At 35.0% G+C, this 20154-nt stretch overlaps 1 protein-coding gene across 1 annotated transcript in view; it reads left to right on the forward strand.

Annotated features, from left to right (window-relative positions):
• Positions 1-20154, forward strand: part of LOC149187785 (uncharacterized) — a 115286-nt gene that overhangs the window by 74638 nt on the left and 20494 nt on the right. The gene's annotated exons all lie outside the window — the stretch shown is intronic.

Genomic DNA, 20154 nt, shown 5'->3' on the forward strand with positions numbered 1-20154 from the left:
GGAAAAATGTGAAACAATAAAATTTGAGCAATATGGATGCAACAAAGTGAATCTTAGAGAATAATGCTAGTAATATTCATGTGTAAAATCATCATTAGTATATGCTTTCATGGAACAAAAAATGCCTTGTGCGCATTGTTCTATGGTGGAAACTAGGGTTCGGCCCTAGGTGAGTGTCGCTCCAACTCCCTCTACGATGGTTTCTCCTACATCTGATTCATTCAATGCAAGAACCCTAGTTTCATTTTTTTTGTAGGGTAAATTTGGTTTCCTTTAGATCCAGTCATTTCGAATTCCCTTATGTCTGTCAAGGCTCCATTGGGGGTCAAATTCTCGTTCCTTCCTGCCATGGCTTGGGGTTCAAATTTAGTCTCTCTTGGTGGTTCTACTTCTTCAAGAATTTTGCCCCTAGACCCCTTTCTAGCGAGCAATGCGAAATCTTCCTCTAGTGATGCATCTTTGTCATGGGGTCTGATTTCTTCATCCAATATTTTGTGTGTCATCCCCTCCCAATGCTGGGGAGGCTCTCATCCAACAATGTCTCCTCTTTCCTTTTACAATGTTATGAAGTACTCTCTTGGTTATCTCCCTTTAAGGTCAAATTCACATTTTATAACTTCCTCTCTGTATGCATTAGAAAACTTTTGAGGTCCAAAATGGGCCTCCTAATTAAAATGTAAAACCAAAATAAAATTTATAAGAACCAATATGATTCAAGATGATGATGTTAACCATGGGGGATGATTCACCATTTCTGGGGTAAAAAAGTAAAAGGATAAAAATAAAAAATAAATAATAAAACTACTTCTTCAACTTGTATTTTCAACTTATCTCCCTAATATTTAACTCAAATTTCAAGTGGCAGAACTCGTTGGATGCAAAATTTAATTCCGCATCCAAGGAGTACTCATTCTGCATACTTTTCATGGACCCTACTACACAAAAAAAATGAGAAATACATGAAAAAACGTTATTACAATCACATTTTTCATGTATTTCTCATTTTTCGTGTAACGAGCTCCATTGAAAGTATGCAACATGGGTACTCCTTGGATGAGGAATCAAATCATGCATCCAACGAGTGTTTCTACTCGAAATTTGAGTAAACCCATAGGGCGATAAGTTGAAAATACAAGTTGAACAAGTAGTTTTTTATTTTTTCCTTCTAAAATTTGATGATTTAATCTAATATTATTTTATTATTTCTACTATTATTTTATAATTTCCTTAGGAGGACCATTTTAGACCTCAAAATTCCTCTAATGGCCCCCTCTACTATGTGATTCCAATTTCTAATGCTCCTGTAATCGAGGTTACGAGTGTGGATGATACTTTAAGAGAGGATAATTTTTTTTTAAGCTGGTTTAATATGGAGGTTGTATGGTCTTTGGCAAAGGTTTTTCTATCTCCACTCCTATATCTCCAAGTAGTGGAAGTCACATATTTCTGATGAAGTCAAAATTTACCCTTTGGAAAATTGTTTTTTCAGAGTGGTTTTCAATAAAGTTGAAGACAAATCTCAAATCATGTCCCATTGCTCTGGGGTAGCGTAAGGATCTCCATGTAGTCTTCATTTCCCACCTTTGATCCCCTCACAATGTCAATCCCATCTACTCTGGTTTGGCTAAGGCTCCCCAACCTCCCTCTCCATTAGTAGAATCTTCCCTCTTTTGCTGCAATAAGTAATGCATTAGGAACATTCTATTGTCCAGGGGTGGATAAAAAAATTTATTTAAAGGCTCCATATGCTCACATATTTAAGGGATTCTCTGAAAAAATCAAACTAATAGGTCCTAGATTCTCTTGGTTACAAAATCTAGACAATGAAAATATTTCATTTCGATGTAGGAATTGTTATGAGATTTGATATTCCACCAAATATTGTCCCAAGGCTAGAAAATATGCGTCAAATAAATCTAGGAAAAGACCACATTTGTGGGACGGAGCCTCCTTTGATCACTTCTTCATCTCCAAGGATATTCTTTCCTCTACCCCTCGATGTAAAGTGAAGATGCATCAAGACTCAAACATTTCAAAACCCCAATAAAAGAAGAACTATGTCAATGATCTTGTCACTTCTTCTAAGAATAATATTCCAAGTGCTTCTTCAAGCACCATCTCCACGAAATATTATGCTCCTCCCAATTAGTTATCTCAAGAGGAGGTTAATCCTCCAAGAGAAAACCAAGATAAGACAAATAACAACGGTCAGGTGTCTAAAAACTCAACGAATTCTAATAGTGAAGTTGTAAATCTTGATGCCTCGATTTTAAATGGTTTACTGTCCTAGAAAAAAGATATATATTGTTGATCCCTCAATTATGGATTCTAGCCAATCCATATCAATACTCCCTTAGTGTGTGTCTCTGAAGATTTCCAATGAGACCATCTCATCTGAAACACCTGTGAAGGTTCCAATTGTCAAGGTGACCCTGGATAATGCATGATCAACAAATACTCCCATTGCATCTCTTTAATTTTCCAAAAAAATATGTCTTCTATGCATGAATTCACTTCTTTGGACAGATTCAACATAGTTTTTTAATCTTCAGACGTTGCGCCTATTTTTTCATCAAAGGGAGAGGGGCCTTGTGGGTAGACCAAGCAGAGGCATTTCTTCCCCTTCTAGAATGCAACGAAAAATACAAAAGTCAAGTTTCTATGAGCACTAGCGATACTATGGAACCAACAGGAAATGGGGCCTAGACTCAAGTCAAAAGAAATATGGAGAATTCTCTAGGAAAGGTGAAGATGAAGCCAAAAAAAAAATTAATTAGAAATGTTTTGCAAATTTATATGTATTATAAGGATTTGTTGGAAAGTATTTAAATGGAATAATTTCATTCAGCATATATTTTGTGAACATTTCACAAGCTTTTGGGAAATCCTTGTGCTCTTGCCCAAATATTAGAGGAATCTTGGATTATCTACTCTCAGAAAATGTAATTTTCTCCTTTTATTAATACAAATTATTAGTGGTTCCTTAAAAAAAAATCATCATGATTTTACACACCAAAAATAAAATAATACATTAATGTGCTTCTTTATTTTATAATATTATGCACATGTGTTCATCTTTTACCTTGAAGAAATATGTTCATCTTTAAGGTCATATTTGAATTAAGGTGCATGCATGATGATATAGTGAAATAACATAAAACAAGTAGTTGCATTGATTTAAAAATGACATAATACAAGAGAATAAGATGTATTGATTTCAATGATGAATTAGAGTAATCAAGAGGTTGCATTGATTTCAAAAATATATAACACCTAGGCATCAAGTGGTTGCATTAATTTTAGCAATAGATATAACATACTCTCCAAAATATGGCTATCATTACCAAATGGTTAGGAGAGCTCAAGGGGTGCAGACTTGGTGGTGTAAAAAACTTTAGAAATTGAAATGCCCAGCAAAGTCAAGATTGTTCTTTTGGTTCCTCCTTAAGGACAAAGTGCCCACATGGGACAACTTGCATAAAAGGAAAAAACATGGGCGTTGTTGGTGTATATTATGCAAAATTTCAGAAGAATCAGTTTTTCATTTGTTCTTAAGTTTTCCTTCCATTATCAAAATTTGGGCGGCCATGCTGAGTTTATTGGGGTTTAGACTTATCTGGAATGGGGTAAGTATTTTGGATGCTTGGAAAAAATTTTGGAACTCAGCACATGATGAAAACTTGAGAAATATTCCTCTGATCATCACATGGAGCATTTGGTTGGCAAGAAACAAAGGCATTCTTCAAGGCACCCCTTCATCACCTTCACCTATTGTGGCAGAGTGTGACTCTATTTTTTCTTTAATACCCCTGCCTTCTCTAGGTCAGACTCCTCAGATCATTAGAGAAGAACAAATAAGACCTCATATCCCTTGGGCATATATGGATGGCGCCGTTGATGCTCAGAATAGATCTAGGGTGGGGTTGGTAATACAAATTAATGAACACAAACTATTAAAAGATTCAGTTGGCCTTGGTTTGCGATAAAACAACTGCGCAGAACTCCAATAATTGAAATATTTATTGTGTTGGTTTCAACAAATTGGGATTGATTCAGTTCAAATTTTCGATGACTATTTAAATATTATAAATTGGTTTAATGAAGTTGAAAGATGTCAAAATCACATTTGATTCCACTCATAGAAGAAATATTACAACTTAAAATGGGTTTTTATTCTATATCGGTCTTCCACATACATAGGAAGCATAACGCATAGGCAAACCTCCTTTTTAAGGAGGGTCTGCAACAGGTTTGGGCGATTAGCGCACAACAAAATTAGAGGAGGGGAGGATCCATGTGTCAAATCAACAACCTTACAACACATGATCCATGCATATTTCCATTGAGCTCTTACATTTACATTTTAATTTATATTTTTTGATGCATCATATCAGCTCTACTAGTTTTTGAAACTTTGACCCACTGGTACTTTTATTTATCTATGAATATACTAGCTACACTTGTTCTTAAAAAAAAAGTTTTATGTAAGGGTTGTTTTCTCCAATAATGGGGAGGCCTAGATTTGAACTTATGGCTTTTTGCTTGTTGATTTTGAGTAACACTTATTCTTTTTTTCTTATACTCAGTATCGTTGTGTTTTTTTTGCTTCATTGTGGACTCATTTTCAGAAATTCTTAAAGCATCTACAACTGTAACTCTTTATTGGCTTAATAAAAATTTTGTTTTTTCTCTGGAAAAAAACACACACATGCACACACACAATAGGGTGCTTAGATTTAAGTGATGATACAATCAAAATGATTCAAAGAAATCACCACATTGATTTCAATAACTAAGAAAGCAAATTATCAAGTCGAATTGCTTTAGCAATAACATATTATAGTGTTATGGAAAAAAAACTTAGTTATAAGCAAAGTCCACCACTATTTTTGGGTGGGTTTCATTCCTTTATTATGATTTGCAAATTAAAACCATTATAGTGTTAGCATATATAGAATTTATTTATATATACAACACATTAAAACCAATATAATATATAAAAAAATGATGAGTAACGTATAAAAGGTAGAAAGAAATTATTAATTGGAAAGAAAGAGAAATTAGGTATAACCATTAGTAAAAAATTTGAATGGTTGTTACAATCAAATTTCCTTGTTATATAATAGATTTGGAAATATGGTACATCTCATGTAGATTTTTTTGTAGATTCATAGCTCATGTAATGTACTAAAACATAAGACAAGAATCTACTCTACTCTCAACAGCGGAAGCTAATAGATAGATGAAAACAATAATTAGCAAGAGGAAGAATATCAATGACACAATACAGCACAATATTTCTCTGGTGAAATCCACTACGTAAAACCCCGACTATATATATTGCATTAATAAAAAATCTGAGTGAAAATACAAAGCTTGTTCGCACAAGTATGATCAACTACCTGTCTCACAAGCCCACTCTAGCTAACACTTAGCCAATTTTGTTGCCTGCCAAGCCCCTATTTCCTTACGTAATTCCTAGGGGAATTAGCCTCTATTTAATGAGGAAATCCTTCTTCAATATCTACGCAATCCAAACTTACGTCCTAACCTGATTGCATGCACCATCTGTACAATTTGAAAAATAATACAGCTGATAGTACACTGTCCCTACACTCTAGTCTCAACTGTGTCTTCCTTTGAACTGACATGCATGAGTTATTATTGAGTGAATCTTTTTTATGCAAACAACTCACAAAATAGAAGAAAAGATATATCAACGACTTCAAAATCAACCTCTTTGAGGGGGAACCTCTTTGTCCTCAATGCTTGAGAAGTTCTAGATTCTTATGTATAAAATTCTCATCCTCCCATGTGGAATCTTCAGTGGGTAAGTTCTTCCACTTGATGAGATACTCTGAAATTGATCAATTTTGTAGTTACTGATTTCTTGTTTCTGCGACTCCTTCAGGTTCCAATATGATTTTTCCTTCCTCTTCAAGTTTTGGAAATATTATTTGAACTAGGATCTTCTCACCTATAACCTTCTTTAAGCATGAAACATGGAAAACTGGGTGCACTCAAGAAGATGCAGGAATCTCCAATTTGTATGCCATAGTAACAATCTTTTGTAACACCTTGTATAGACCATAATACTTTGGTGATAATTTATTATCCTTCTTAGCTTGCTTGAGGGACATTTTTTCGTATGGTTGTATTCGTAGGAATACCCACTCACCTACAACAAAACTTCTTTTACTATGATGTTGATCTTCCTGTTGTTTCATTCTATTCTGTGCCAAAGTGAGGTTATCCTTTAAGATTTTGAGAACTTGTTGTTGATGCTCGATGTGATCTTCCATAGCTTGAACCTTAGAATTTTCTTTTAAATATGATGTCATGGACAGTGGATGATATCCATAAAGTCCCATACATGGGGTCACTTTTACTGCAGTATGGAAGGAAGTGTTATACCACCATTCATCCAGAGCCACCAGTTGACCCATTGTATATATTTATCAAATACAAAGCAACGAAGATATCCTTCCAAACATTTGTTCACTATATCAGTTTTCCCATCAGATTGAGGATGATAAGATGAGATATGAGCTAACTGAGTACTCAAACAATAAAATAATTATGTCCAAAAATTTCCAGTGAAAATGGGATCTCTATCATTTACAATAATCTTTGGGTTTCCATGTAGCTTTTGAATTGTTTCAATTAATGCAATAGCAACTGTATTGGATTTGAATGGATGAGAGAATGAATAAAAGTTTGCATACTTGGTAAGTCTATCAATTACCACCATGATGACACTCTTTCCTTCGAACTTGGGTAAACCTATGATAAAATCCATTGAAACCTCCTCCCAACATTGACTTGGAATGGATAAAAGTTGTAATAGACCTGGGGTCTTAATTGTCTCAAATTTATTTTGTTGGAAACCAAACTTTCTACCACAAAATTTTGAATATCATATTTAAGGTGATCCCAAAAAAAATCTTTCTTAACCCTGTGGTAAGTTTTTAAAAATCTTGAGTGCCCTCCGAAGGGAGAGGTGTGTAATTCCAGAAGAATCTTTTGTTTGATTTGGGAATTGTTACAAAGGTATAAGTGATCTTTGTACCATAATGAATCATTTTTCCATATAAATGTATCAGATGTACTGGGATCTTGCTACGAATTTTGAATGAGTTCCCACACTTTTTCATCATTCTTCCATTCATCCCTTGCTTCATTTATCCAATCTTGTTGGATAGTAGAAATGGCACAAAATACTGCTTCCACATCCTCATCCTTTCTTGAGAGTGCATCTGCAACAACATTTTTCTTCCCTTTTTTGTAGATGATTTCAAAGTCATAACCCAACATCTTTGTGACCCATTTTTTATATTCTTCTGAAGATAATCTTTGTTCTAAGAAGTATTTAAGACAGATTTCATGATCCGTAATTGCACAAGAATTTACAAGATCTACAATTCAGACCTGAGGTTCATCAAGTTTTCGGCTCAAATGGGTTTTAATTTTAGCTTCTGAAACTTCGTAGAAAAAAAATTATAGAGAAATTTCCATGATGACCTATTTGAAGCAGTGAAACCCTAGAATCCAAAGCTCTGATACCAAATGTTATGCAACCAACTCACAAAATAGAAGAAAAGATAGATCAACAACCTCAAAATCAGACTCTTCTAGGGGAAACCTCCTTTACATTACACAAATGCACTATTCTTGTATGATACCAATCACAAGACCTCCTTTCTATATAAAGGAGTCTAAGGGGCCCCAATACAATCAAAGCCTACATAACAATAATATTGTAGGTACACAACGATAACAATAGTGGGCTTCTATGATGCACAATAATAACAACATGGGGACTATATGGGCACAATAATACAATAAGGGGGTTGCACTAATAATAATAAGGGGTTACAAAAGTAGTATAGGGACCTAACAATCTTCAGTTAGATGGTGTGGCACTGAGGATGCACTAGTGAACCCACTCACTACTAGATCTCTACTAGTTCCTCCAATAGTTAGAACTAGTTTAACTGACTATAACTCAGTCAAACTGAGTTATCTAATTACAACTCAAATAAAATCAATATGGACCCCTAAAACTTATGGATCACACTTACATGACTCTATATAAACTTCCAACTCGAAATTTCTAATTTAACTAACTCAACTTAACTTAGTTAACCATTACAAGTTGCCATGACAAAAGAATTACAATTTAATTAAAGTAAAAATTAAATTAGAATTTCTAGATGTTATTTTTAACATTTCTTGTTGTTATTTTCAACACTCCCTCTCAAAAAGAAAGGAATTCAACTCTATTCTTACCTTGAACCTTTGGAATTTTATGCATGTAACACTTATCTCTAGTGTTGTTGCTGCAACAACTCCTAAAACTAAAAAAGCATCCAACCTAAAGTAGTATGATGCCTCTATCATCAAAGTCTCTAACTGCTACTGCCTCTATCGACTGAAAACTCCATGCTTCTGTTGACTCTACCTTTTTGCATTTTCATTAACTCTATTCAGTTCTCCCCAGTATCTGACTGCTCTAGTCTTTCTCACTCTGATATTTGACTACATCAACTGCCACTAATCCATCCTACTACTATGTACTTTAGGTTCCCGTAGCGAGGTATGGTCTAAGAGATAAAAATTGTCAATGTACCCTACCCAATTTTAGCCCTCTTTGGACTATCACTTCACATCGCCCCACCTCACACCTAGAGGTATGGCTTCATGTTCTCCCTCTGCCCATTTGGATCGAAATTTCCCCTACTGAAGTTCTCTGCATGAGTGGATGCCTCCACTCAGTCTCCTCTCTGCTTCTGCAATTGTGGCTGCTCCACAATTGCCTAAGATTACTTCTTCTCTGCTTGAGTGGATCTCTCCACTTGGTCTCCTCTCTACTTCATCAATTGTGGCTACTCCACAATTGTCTGAGACTGCTTCTGAGGCTTCTTATGGGGCTGCATGTTCATAGGTAATTCATTTTCCCTCTCAACCACCAAGTCTCTAACCTTTGCCTTGCTCCTCAAGGCTTTGCATGCATATTTTACCTCAAGAGCACACAGGTTCTTGACTCATACATCGATTTGTTTCACCTATCGAGTGGCAATGTGTCTAAGGAAACATTTTCTCTTAATAAAAATCACATCATAGCTACGGTCTTCCAATACCGCGATGGAAACAAGATTATTCTTTAGTCTTGGAACATACATCACATCTGTGATTCTAAGAGGAGAGCCAGAATCCCACTGAAAGGTAATTTTACCAATATCGGCAGTGCTATACCTCCCATCATCTCCAAACTCTATGTTTTGCTTGAGGTCTTTCTCCTAAAAATCACTAAAGAGATCTTTGTTCCCTGTCATATGGAATGAGGCACTGCTTTCAAGATACCACACACTTCCCATTACAGTGTCTTCCATGCATGCAATGAGAGTGAAATCAAGTTTGAATTATGAAGCTAGAGCTTCACCTACTACAGCTACTGCAGGCTCCTTCTTGCTTGCTTTCTTCTATGGGAAATTCATGGCATAGTGCTTGTACTCGTGACAATCAAAACACTTGACTTTCAACAAGTCCATCTTCTTGTCACCCGCCTCACCTTGGGACTTCTTTCCCTTGGATTTCTTTCCCTTACTCACTAAGGAAAAGTCCTCTTCCACTTCTTTGGAAGAGTTCCCAACTTTTGTGTTCCATCGAAAATCATCCTATACGAAATCCAACCACAGTCGTTCCCAATATGGCAACTTCTTCCTCCCATTGATAGAGTCCTGATAAATATTCCAACTCTTTGGAAGTCCTAGAAGAGCTATGCTCACGATATCATCCTCGGCAACAATGATTCCAACTCTTCCAAGCTCATCCTGACAATGGGTGAAATTTGTCAAGTAATTTTCAATTAAGTCGACCTTCTCCATCTTGATTTTCCTGAGCTTGTCCTTCAGTGCCAACTTCCTATGGTCACTACTATTCTGAAACAGGTGTGTTAATGCCTTCCACATAGCATATGAATTTTCCTTTCCATGGAAACTTGAGACAATGTGGTCTTGAACTCCCTCGAGGATAATTTTCCTCGTCCTTGCCACACACATTCCCCATTCAACTAGATCTTTGGCATCCCATGTTGGAGGCTTAGGAATGTCTTTATCAATGAACTTCTTGAGGTCATTGTCTTCCAACACTTCCTCCATCATGTCCTTCTAGGATATGTAGTTCGATATACCATCCAAGGCATACTCAAGTCTCAAACCGTACAAAGCTATTTGCTGACCCTGAAGTATGAATTGCAAATTCGAATTTCACCTGTAACCCCAAAGTGGAAATCCTCTATTTTATATTTTCGTCAACTCTAGTACCATGTAAAGTTTCCTGTAGATTCACAACTCATGTAATTTACTAAAACACAAGACAAGAATCTACTCTACTCTCAATAGCAAAATCCAATAGCACGATGAAAACAATAATCAACAAGAGAAAGAATATCAAGGACACATAACACAATATTTCTCTAGGGAAATCCACTGCTCAAAACCTCGACTACCTATATTGCATTAATCAAATCTGGGTGAAACAAAGCTTGTTCTCACTAGAATAATTCCTTCACAAGTATGATCAACTCTCTCCTTCATAAGCTCGCTCTTGCCAACACTTAGCCAATTCTTCTTCCTTCTAAGCCCCTATTTCCTTATGCAATTCCTAGAGGAATTAGCCTCTATTTAATGGAAAACCTTATTCCATAACTGCGCAATCCAAACTTAATTACTCAACTGATTGCATCCACCATCTGTAGAATTCTAAAAATCATACAACTGGTAGTACACTATCCCTACACTCTAGTCTCAACCGTGTCTTCCTCTGAACTGACATGCATGAGTTATTCTTGAGTGAATATTTAGTTAGTTGTTGTGGCACTGAGGATGCACTAGTGCACCAACTCACTACTAGAGCTCTACTAGTTCCTCCAACAGTTAAAACTAGTTTAACTGACTATAACTCAATCAAACTGAGTTATCTAATTACAACTCAAATAAACTCAATCTGGACCCCTAAAACTTAGCGATCACACTTACATGACTTCAAATAGACTTCCAAATTGAAATTCCTAATTTAACTAAGTCAACTTAACTTAGTTAATTATTACAAGTTGTTATGAGAAAAGAATTTCAATGTAATTCTCAATTTAATTCAAGGACAAATTAAATTAGAATTTCTAGATGTTATTTTTAACATTTCTTGTTGCTATTTTCAACAGCTCAAAAGTGTGTGTAGAAGATTGGTAAAAAATATAAATTAAAATTGGTCACTACATATTAATCTATTTATTATATATTATATTTATCATATTACTTTCTTAATATCAACATTTTTTATCATCAAATATTGTTACTCTTTTTATATTCATCTTAATATTGGTGTAACTTTTGAGGTAGCATTCTTGATGATACTTTTTAGGTTTTAGAGATAATAGTTTGTAAATTTCACATATCTATTTTTATTTTTTACTTTTTTTACTTTTACCATGCAAAGAATACTTACAACTGAATTGTATAAGGTTGGTTTGACATGATTTTCGCTAAAGTTGGAATTTGTCTTTCTAATGTTTATATATGTGTGTATATTGTAAATAACTGTTACGATAATGGCATGGGACATTTCCATCCAATGTTTGATAAATATATCATATTATGTTTTGTATATGGTAGTCTCAACGAGGTCACTTCCTCCCTTCCTTTAGGTTATTTTCGATACCTCATGCAATGGAGTTATAATATATTTTTGACAATATATAGCATAGTCATTAGCACATGCAACTTCAACCTTTATTATGATAATTATAATCACTAACCCTCGGATAGTTGATCTGCAACACTTGTATGGTTACTTGCCTTATTGAACTCTCTAGAATTTATAATTGTTACACATTAGGATACATGTGATTTGCTATCGGACACTGACATTGGTGAGTTGTCACCAGATTCACAGTACACCTTGAATTAGGGCTAAGATAAATGGTGGAAGATTCAAGTGTTTTTAAGGGGTAACTACCCCTCCCCTGTTGTTCCCTTTTGTGTTCATTTGTACTATACTCTACCTCCAGTAGGGCTCTACGACTAATCTATTACGGAGATAGGTATGCCCTACCATCTTTCAGCGATTACTTAGTATGTTGTTGGTTAAATCCATTAATTCACCATGGTTTACTTGCAGAAGTTAGGGTTTTCTTTACATTTGTAAGTTTTCTTACGTTAGCTTTATTTTGACAAAACATTTCTCGAATCTATAGAGTAGCCCATGTTTCCTTATATTGTTATGATTATTTATGGACTGATTTCCTTTTTCATCTCTAGTTCCTTACATGATTTCTTTATTTTTAAAGGTTTACCGGGCTTTCCCTAGTGTGGGATTTAGGGTTTGACTGTGAAAAAACACTTTGTTGAGTAACTCAATACTTGTGATAGTGCAGTGACTTGTACCCAAGGAGGTAAGGTCTCTTTGATATAAGGGATATATCGGTTGACATTATCATGATTATTTGAAGTTTTAATGTTGATAGAGCACCTTATTCTAGCTATTGTTTTTGCTTCATATTTTAGAGTTAATGGCGTAATATTTTGATGCTTTCATGTGTTTCGTTCACTTTCAACATTTTCCTAGGGTTTAAAGATGACTAGCCATTTCAAGTCCTGAGCTTTGATTTCTTCAGGTGACTTCTATTAGGTAATAAGTAAGTTCCTTACCCAGTTATTTTTTTTTTAAAAGAGAACCATGGTCCTTCTTCTTTTAGAATTAGAGTTTAACATTTTATAATGGTGTCTATTTGTTATGTTGAACAGGAGCTTCCAAAGAATTACCTTCAGGGTCCAAGCCCAGGTTATCTGTTGAATTTCTAGTTTTATCATTAATATTTCCTTTATTTTGGTCTTGTAGACTCCAGTATTCTCCTGTCTTAATATTTTCATTCTTGTGGCTTTCCTACAAGTAAATTGTCAATTATTGGAGCAAGCATTTGAATTTTGTGGCTTGCAAAATGACTACATGTTCCAAGTTTTTCTTAAACTTCCCTTCCTCTTGTAATAAGCTGAAATCCAAGGTATAATGCTTGGCTATTAACTCCATGTGAGATAGGGTTGACCTTGAAACCTCTTATCCGAACATATGTATAATAAGTCTAGACCTCATATCGAAGGTTTGGGACACAAATTTGACACATTATAATGGAAATTTTGTCAAGTTCCCCTTTTTCTGTTATGAACTTGAAGATGTTTACTTGAATTGTTCTGATTATTTGGTGGATGACTATGCAATATATACCCTTAGGGTTATTGTATCTGTTAAATTATTGGTGGCACACTTGCCGAGATATAAAGAATTTATCTATTATTTTGATACCTTCTAATTTCTGCTGCATGGTAAGAATCTTTGCATTATTGCAAAACGACTCGGAATGTGTAACTTTTCTCGACTAAGTAATTATAAATTGAATTATGTTACCTTCTTGTATAATATTTTGCTAGCTAAGTTCATTTTTAATTCAGTGTTGTTCCATACTTACAAGGATGTGTAACATTTTTCTTTCCTTTATTTTATTTTAAACCTATATTTCTCTAAGAGAAATAAATATATAGAATTTAGTAAATGAACCTATACATTTTTCAATTCATTTCAAACGCACAATTATATTTATACAAGTATGTTTATATCTAGTCTGAAGGAGTAGGGAAGACCTACTCCAAGGTTTGTTGCACTTCCTTCAGTCCTATCATATGGAGTCTTGGACTAATTACCCGCACATGTGTTTGTACATATTAGTGTCTCATAACTTGGGTATCTAACCAGACTCAATATTGAACATTTAATTATGTCAAATACAGAAACATAAAGAATACACATGAAGTAAGGAAATTTACTTCACATGAATACTTATATGTTTAAGTAGTTGAGCTTGCCACTAAAATTACAAGGGAAATATTGCTCCACCCAACCAATGAGAGCCAACACTCTTTACCACCAATCCCACCAAGATATCTTCATAACCAGAGTTGTTTCATGACACAAAAAATATCAGGTCTAGCCCTAGATAATTCTAATCTCCACCAGGTCATGTCTTAGGGTTTTAAAATAAGCACATAAGCTTCAACCCAAAATTCCACTCGCCAACCAACTCAATAATTCCTTAATTTGGGAACATCTTGCTCCCCTCAAAAAACATCTTGTCTAAGGGTATTAAGCTTAAAACTTTTATTCTCCTCCCTTGGGTCTCCTCTAGCCAGACTCCTAGTTCTTTTAGGTTTCCACTTGCTTTTTTCCTCTCACCCTCTTGGCTCCCTTTTTCCTAATTGCGATAATTTATCTCTAGGGAGAGGAATTTTGTTAGGTAAACACCTATGCCCATAATTTTCTTTCAACTATGTGGAATGTAAAACTCTCTTTCAGCATATTTCCCACCATAATTTTCATGGTTGACCATAAACAATATTTATTAATTAAATTTACAAATATAAACATTTATGTTTATCACATATTCATACTAGGCCTTCAACACGACCCACAATTTTCCAAGTAACTTAGCAAAAGCAAGTTAGAATATTTACAATTCACTAAGGGGTATTACATCTTCCCTCGCTCGAGTGAAACACCATCCTCAGTGTTTTCTTGGAACTTAAAGCAGGCTAGACTATGAATCACACATAAAATCCTCATCCTCCTAGGTAGCCTCTTTCGAGCTGAAGTGCTTCTACTACACTTTAACCTAGGTGATTGCATTCTTTCATAGCATAATTTCTCTCTAATAGAGAATGTAGAGAGGCTCAACCAAGAATACTTTACCTAGTTCGACCTACATCCAAAATTATTATGGCTATCATTAGTTTTCATCAATCATTATTTAAGAAACATATATCACAACCCAACAAGGGTTAGAACCTTGCACTCAATAAGAGTTAGCGACATCATTGTAAGCTCATCAACAATAGAAATACATCCTTTTTACCTACCCAATGGTTATTTCAATCGATAAGGACCCCACTGTGTCATCCCATGATAAATTTCAGACCATGGAAGTACCAATTCCCTTTGCACTACTTACATAATAGTAATAGTATTTCATATACCATTTATTGTTCTTGTCTTTTATGATAGATTGCTACTAGTGTATTGTCATAATGGCTAGAATTATTGTGCTTTTATCTTAATTCAAATTTTACATATGGATTAGTCATGCATGAGTAAAGTTTAGGATAACTTCTTTTTCCTGTCATGTTCAAGGCCGATATATTGTAGTCTACTTTTTCAAAGTAAACTTAGTTATGCCCATCTTGGGCTGCTTTGCTATTTTCTTTTAGCGCAAATCAAGAAGCCAAGTTTGAAAAATTCCTTTAATTTTGGCCCTTTTTCATCCTGCATTATAGTTTTTTGATGAAAGTTATACGTAATTTTTCTTTCATGTACAGTCATGGTATTTCTCCCTTTTGCGCTCATATGTGTATTGACTGTCTCACACTCATTATGTTACTATAGTGTAGTTATTTTCTTATATATCAAATCACAAAATGTTATTCACATCATTCAACAACATTTTTTTTTTAATACATTTGACATGTAATTTCTCGTGGAATGTTAATAAACAACAAATTTATCCCAACATGAGAATAACTAATTGTCTTATTATACCCTCACACGGTGATCATACTTGTTATCATCATAAGGAATATTTCCTTACCTTGTCCCTATAATGGCTCACAACCAATGATTTGTTCTTTAGGCACCATCAAGATTTCACGATACCAAATATGCCACAAAAAAAATTACCAAAGTTCTAGGAAAATTAATTCAACTTAGCACTTTCACGATAGATATTATCTTTGTCCTTTGTTCAAGTGGACCCAATCATGTTCACATTAATTATCCACTAGTGGTTTCATGCAAAAGTCTTGATCAGGGTTTTATAATTTAGTTGTTTTACTTTATTTTATTCTTTTCCTTCTAATATTTCCCTAGTAGACCAACAAGGCTAAAAGAACAAGCTAATATTAAAAGAAACCACTAATGACAATTCAATTGCACAACCTAGAGTAGTACAGTCATGCTTAAAATCAACAAAAGATAAAAAGAAAATGACATCACCAAAACTGAAAACCATACTTCTTTGGCACGACTCACCCATGAGTTTCTTTCAACTCTCTTCTTGGGGTTTGCATCCCTTTCTATTCTGCAAACTATTGATTAATGTTTCTAGAGGTTACATGGGGTCCTTCCCCCTTTGCATCTCTCATGCCTATCAACTACCTTAGCACATCATTTTAGTGTGTTCATATGAACATATTGACTTTGTAAGCATGTGTTCATTTTAATCAGCCATTTGACAAAACTTCATTTTTTTCTTTAAAAGTTATATTGAATTTGTTTAAGGCACTTATCTAGGGTAACATTGACCAGTGGCACACTGCCTTTCTATGTTAGCACATCACACAACAACATGCATAGGTAATGCTTGTGTCAATATGCTACCAACATTATCTTTACCACAACTTTGCTTTTTCTTAAGATTATGTGCCACATTTTACTTGGTTACCTTACTCGGCTATATGCCTGTTTCTGATCACATTTTACCTAGACCCACTATCAATCCTTCAAGCCATGTTAAGGCAATAGACTAATCGAAGTATTTAATATACACATTCATTGTCGTGTGTACCTAGCATACATATATATACATATTTTCTCATGCTTTCTTTTTTGGCTTATGGTATTTTCCAAAACTTTTAAAGAGAAGCATCAAACCACCAAGGATTGGGTTAAGATTTTCCCGCCTTGTGGTTTAAAAATATATCATTTTGCCTTAATGTGTGTGTGTGTGTGTGTTTTCATAATTTTTCTAGATTTCCCATGGAATCTAGCCTGTGTCTATTCCTATTTATCATGTTGTACCTACTCATATCAAATCTTTACATATGGAGTTACAGTTAAAAATTATTTCAATCAATCAAAATTCTCTTTTCATCTTTATTTCAATCAAACTTAACCTTTTAAACAACAAGGTCGTTATAAAATAGACCAATGAGGGAATCATCCCATGATTCGGTGTTATGAGTCTGTAATCCATAACAATCTTGAGTCCCTTGCATCCATCAGGTATAGGAAATTCAAAAGATATCTGAATTCCTTTTCTATATTTTAGGGGTTGTTGCATTCCCTTCCTAGTAAATTTCGATATTCTTGAAATGGACTCTAATCTTGCTCAGTTTATACATACTAAATTTGGTGTAAAGTTGATACTTGTTTAGTTTTAACAACATTGTTCCAAAGTTCCTCCATGTTTATTTGGTGTCTTGCAGTAACCCAGATACTATTATCATGTCACTTTCAACTTAAAGGTCTTAAATACACAACTCATTTAATCATTCACAAGATGTTGAAAATGCAACAAGAAAATATTAATTCAATTTTTTCCTTAATTAAATTAGGAATTAAATTGTAATTCTAATTCTCATAACAACTTGTAACAGTTGACTAAGTTAATTTGACTTAGTTGGCTCATTTAATTTTCTCATTTGATTTGATTTGGGAGTCTATCTAGATTCATGTAGAGTGGTTCCTAAATTTTAGGAACCCAGGTTGAGTTTATTTTGAGTTGTAATTATTTAACCCAGTTTAACTGAGTTAAATTTAGTTAAACTAGTTCCAACTGATGGAGGAATTAGTTGGAGATCCAGTAGTGGGGTGTAACCTACAATAGTGGGGTTGAACCAACACTTCTCAACCAATAAATTGAATATTCACTCATAATTAACTCATGCATGTGAGATCAAAGAAAAACTAAATTGAGATTGTAGTTTAGGGACAATTTACTATCAGTTGTATAATCATCTGAATTGTACATGTGGTGCATGTAATCAGAGGAAGGCCTATGAGGATTGCACAGTTCATTATTGAGGAATTTACCAATTAAATATGGGCTAATTCCCTAGGAAACTGCATGGGGAAATAGGAGCTTGGAATGCAGTAGAATTGGCTAAGTATTGTCTTGAGCTGGATTGTGTAGTGAGATAGATTGTGATAGTGCAGAGGTTTCTTGGGCTTGAGAAAAGCATTGTAATCTTCTCATATTTTCTTCTTAATGCTATATAGAGATAGTAGGGGCTTTTAGTTGTGGCTTTCCCCAAAAAAAATATTGTGTTATGTGTGATTGAATTCTTTCTCTTTTATGCTTCATGATTTCATTGACCGTTTATTGTTTTCGTTGATAAGTAGAGTAGATTCAAGTCAATTTTTTTAGCATATTACAATCTATGGTTTGAATCTACAAGGAATTTCTACATGGTACCAGAGATGAAATCACTATAAAAAAGGGTAATACAAGTTTGTATTTTGTAGGAGAAAGCGAATTTGTAGTATCATACTTCAGAGCCAGCAAGATATCGTTCTATGGATTGAGACTCGAATATGCCCTTAAGGGTAGTTCAAACTATATTTCTTGGAAGGATGGGATGGAGGTATTGTTGGAAGAAAATGGGCTTAAGGAATTTATAGACAAAGATATTACTAAGCCAACTGATGCTCAGGATCTGGTAGAGTGGAGAAAGTGTGTGCTAAGGGCGAGAAGGATTATCCTAGAAGGAGTTCGAGATCATATTGTCTTGAATCTCCACAGTAAGAAAATCCATTTGCAATTTGGAAGGCCTTGATAGACCTATTTCAAAACAACGGTGACCATAGGAAGCTGGCACTGAAAAACAAGCTCAGAAAGATCAATATGGACAAGGGCAACACAATACCGAAGTACATGACCAATTTCACCCAATGTCGAGATGACCTTGGAAGTGTCGATGTGATAGTTACAGAAGACGATCTGGTGAGCCTAGCACTTCTAGGACTTCCCAAGAGCTGGAAAAAATACCATGCCTTAGTTAATGGGATGGTGAATTTACCAGACTAGGAGCACTTGTGGTTTGACCTAATTCAAGAAGAGATTTGATGGAACACCAAAGATGGATCCTCATCCAAGCATGGTGAGGAGGAGAACTATGCCTTAGCTAGGAAGGCAAAGAAAGGGAAGGGGAATTCATCCCATTCCAAATTAAATTCTAGGAAAGGAAGGAATAAGAAGGACATTTCTAAGATTAATTGCTTTCATTGTCACGAGTTGGGACACTATGCCACAAAATGTCCACACAAGAAGGTTGGTAAGAAGCCCTCAGAAAGAGCAATAGGTGAAGCTCTTGCTTCAAAATTCAAACTACATTTCACCCTCATCGCTTGCATGGTGACATCGGTGATGGGTAGTGTGTGGTACTTGCATGTTGATCTGATTTAGAATATTAGATTGTTGTGCTAAGATACTCCTCAGATTAGAAACAAAATGATTTCATTGTGCTTAAGGATTCATGAATTTTTGCAAGTGCAATGATGAGATTTTATGTTAGTTTTATGAGCAATTTAACATAAATAAGAGACTGAAAAATAACATAAACATGTACAAATCATCATCAAAAACACATTACAGTAGTAACATGATAAAGGAGTTCACCCCTCCTGGGAACGTCTCCTTGGTCGAGCTTCCAATGGCTTGGGCCTCTCTATTATGCTCAAAAGTGTAAAAATATGTGTTTACAATGCTTAAATGCTTCTGAAACTTGCTCCAATGAGTCCATAATATCCAAAAATGGCCATCTAGTCTCTGTTTACATCTAATTTGGTGGAAAATTGAAGAAGTTATGACCTCTCTTAGTTTTCCCAATATTCACTCCACAAATTGCACCATTTTCAGCATGCTCCTACAATTCGCTCCAAAAAGCACTAACTGGGAAAAAATTATGTCGTGTGGTGGCCATAAACTATCAACACCAACAGCTCCATCGCAAATTGGAATCGGCGAGAACCAGCGGGGTTTATGGTTTATGAATGCAGCGTGGGTGATTTCTGATCACGATAAGCGGCGGACCCAACAGAACTATCAACTACATCCCATAATCTTATCGCATCCGGAATATATCGCATTCGATGGAGCTAGGGTAATACATACAATGGGACTTGCACAGTGTGATATGTGATTACAATATCGCAATCGTAACTTGATCCTGTCAGGGCTGATTCTGTAACACTTCCCTATTGCAATGTGCGATTGTGATTATCGCATCGCACCTTGGCTTGCTCTGGGGCCGATTCTTTAATATCGACCCACCTCTG

Source organism: Pinus tabuliformis, chromosome 3_1, assembly GCF_031772625.1.
Source record: "Pinus tabuliformis cultivar Carrire ecotype Pingquan chromosome 3_1, CPIR1, whole genome shotgun sequence".
Classification (NCBI taxonomy): domain Eukaryota; kingdom Viridiplantae; phylum Streptophyta; class Pinopsida; order Pinales; family Pinaceae; genus Pinus; species Pinus tabuliformis.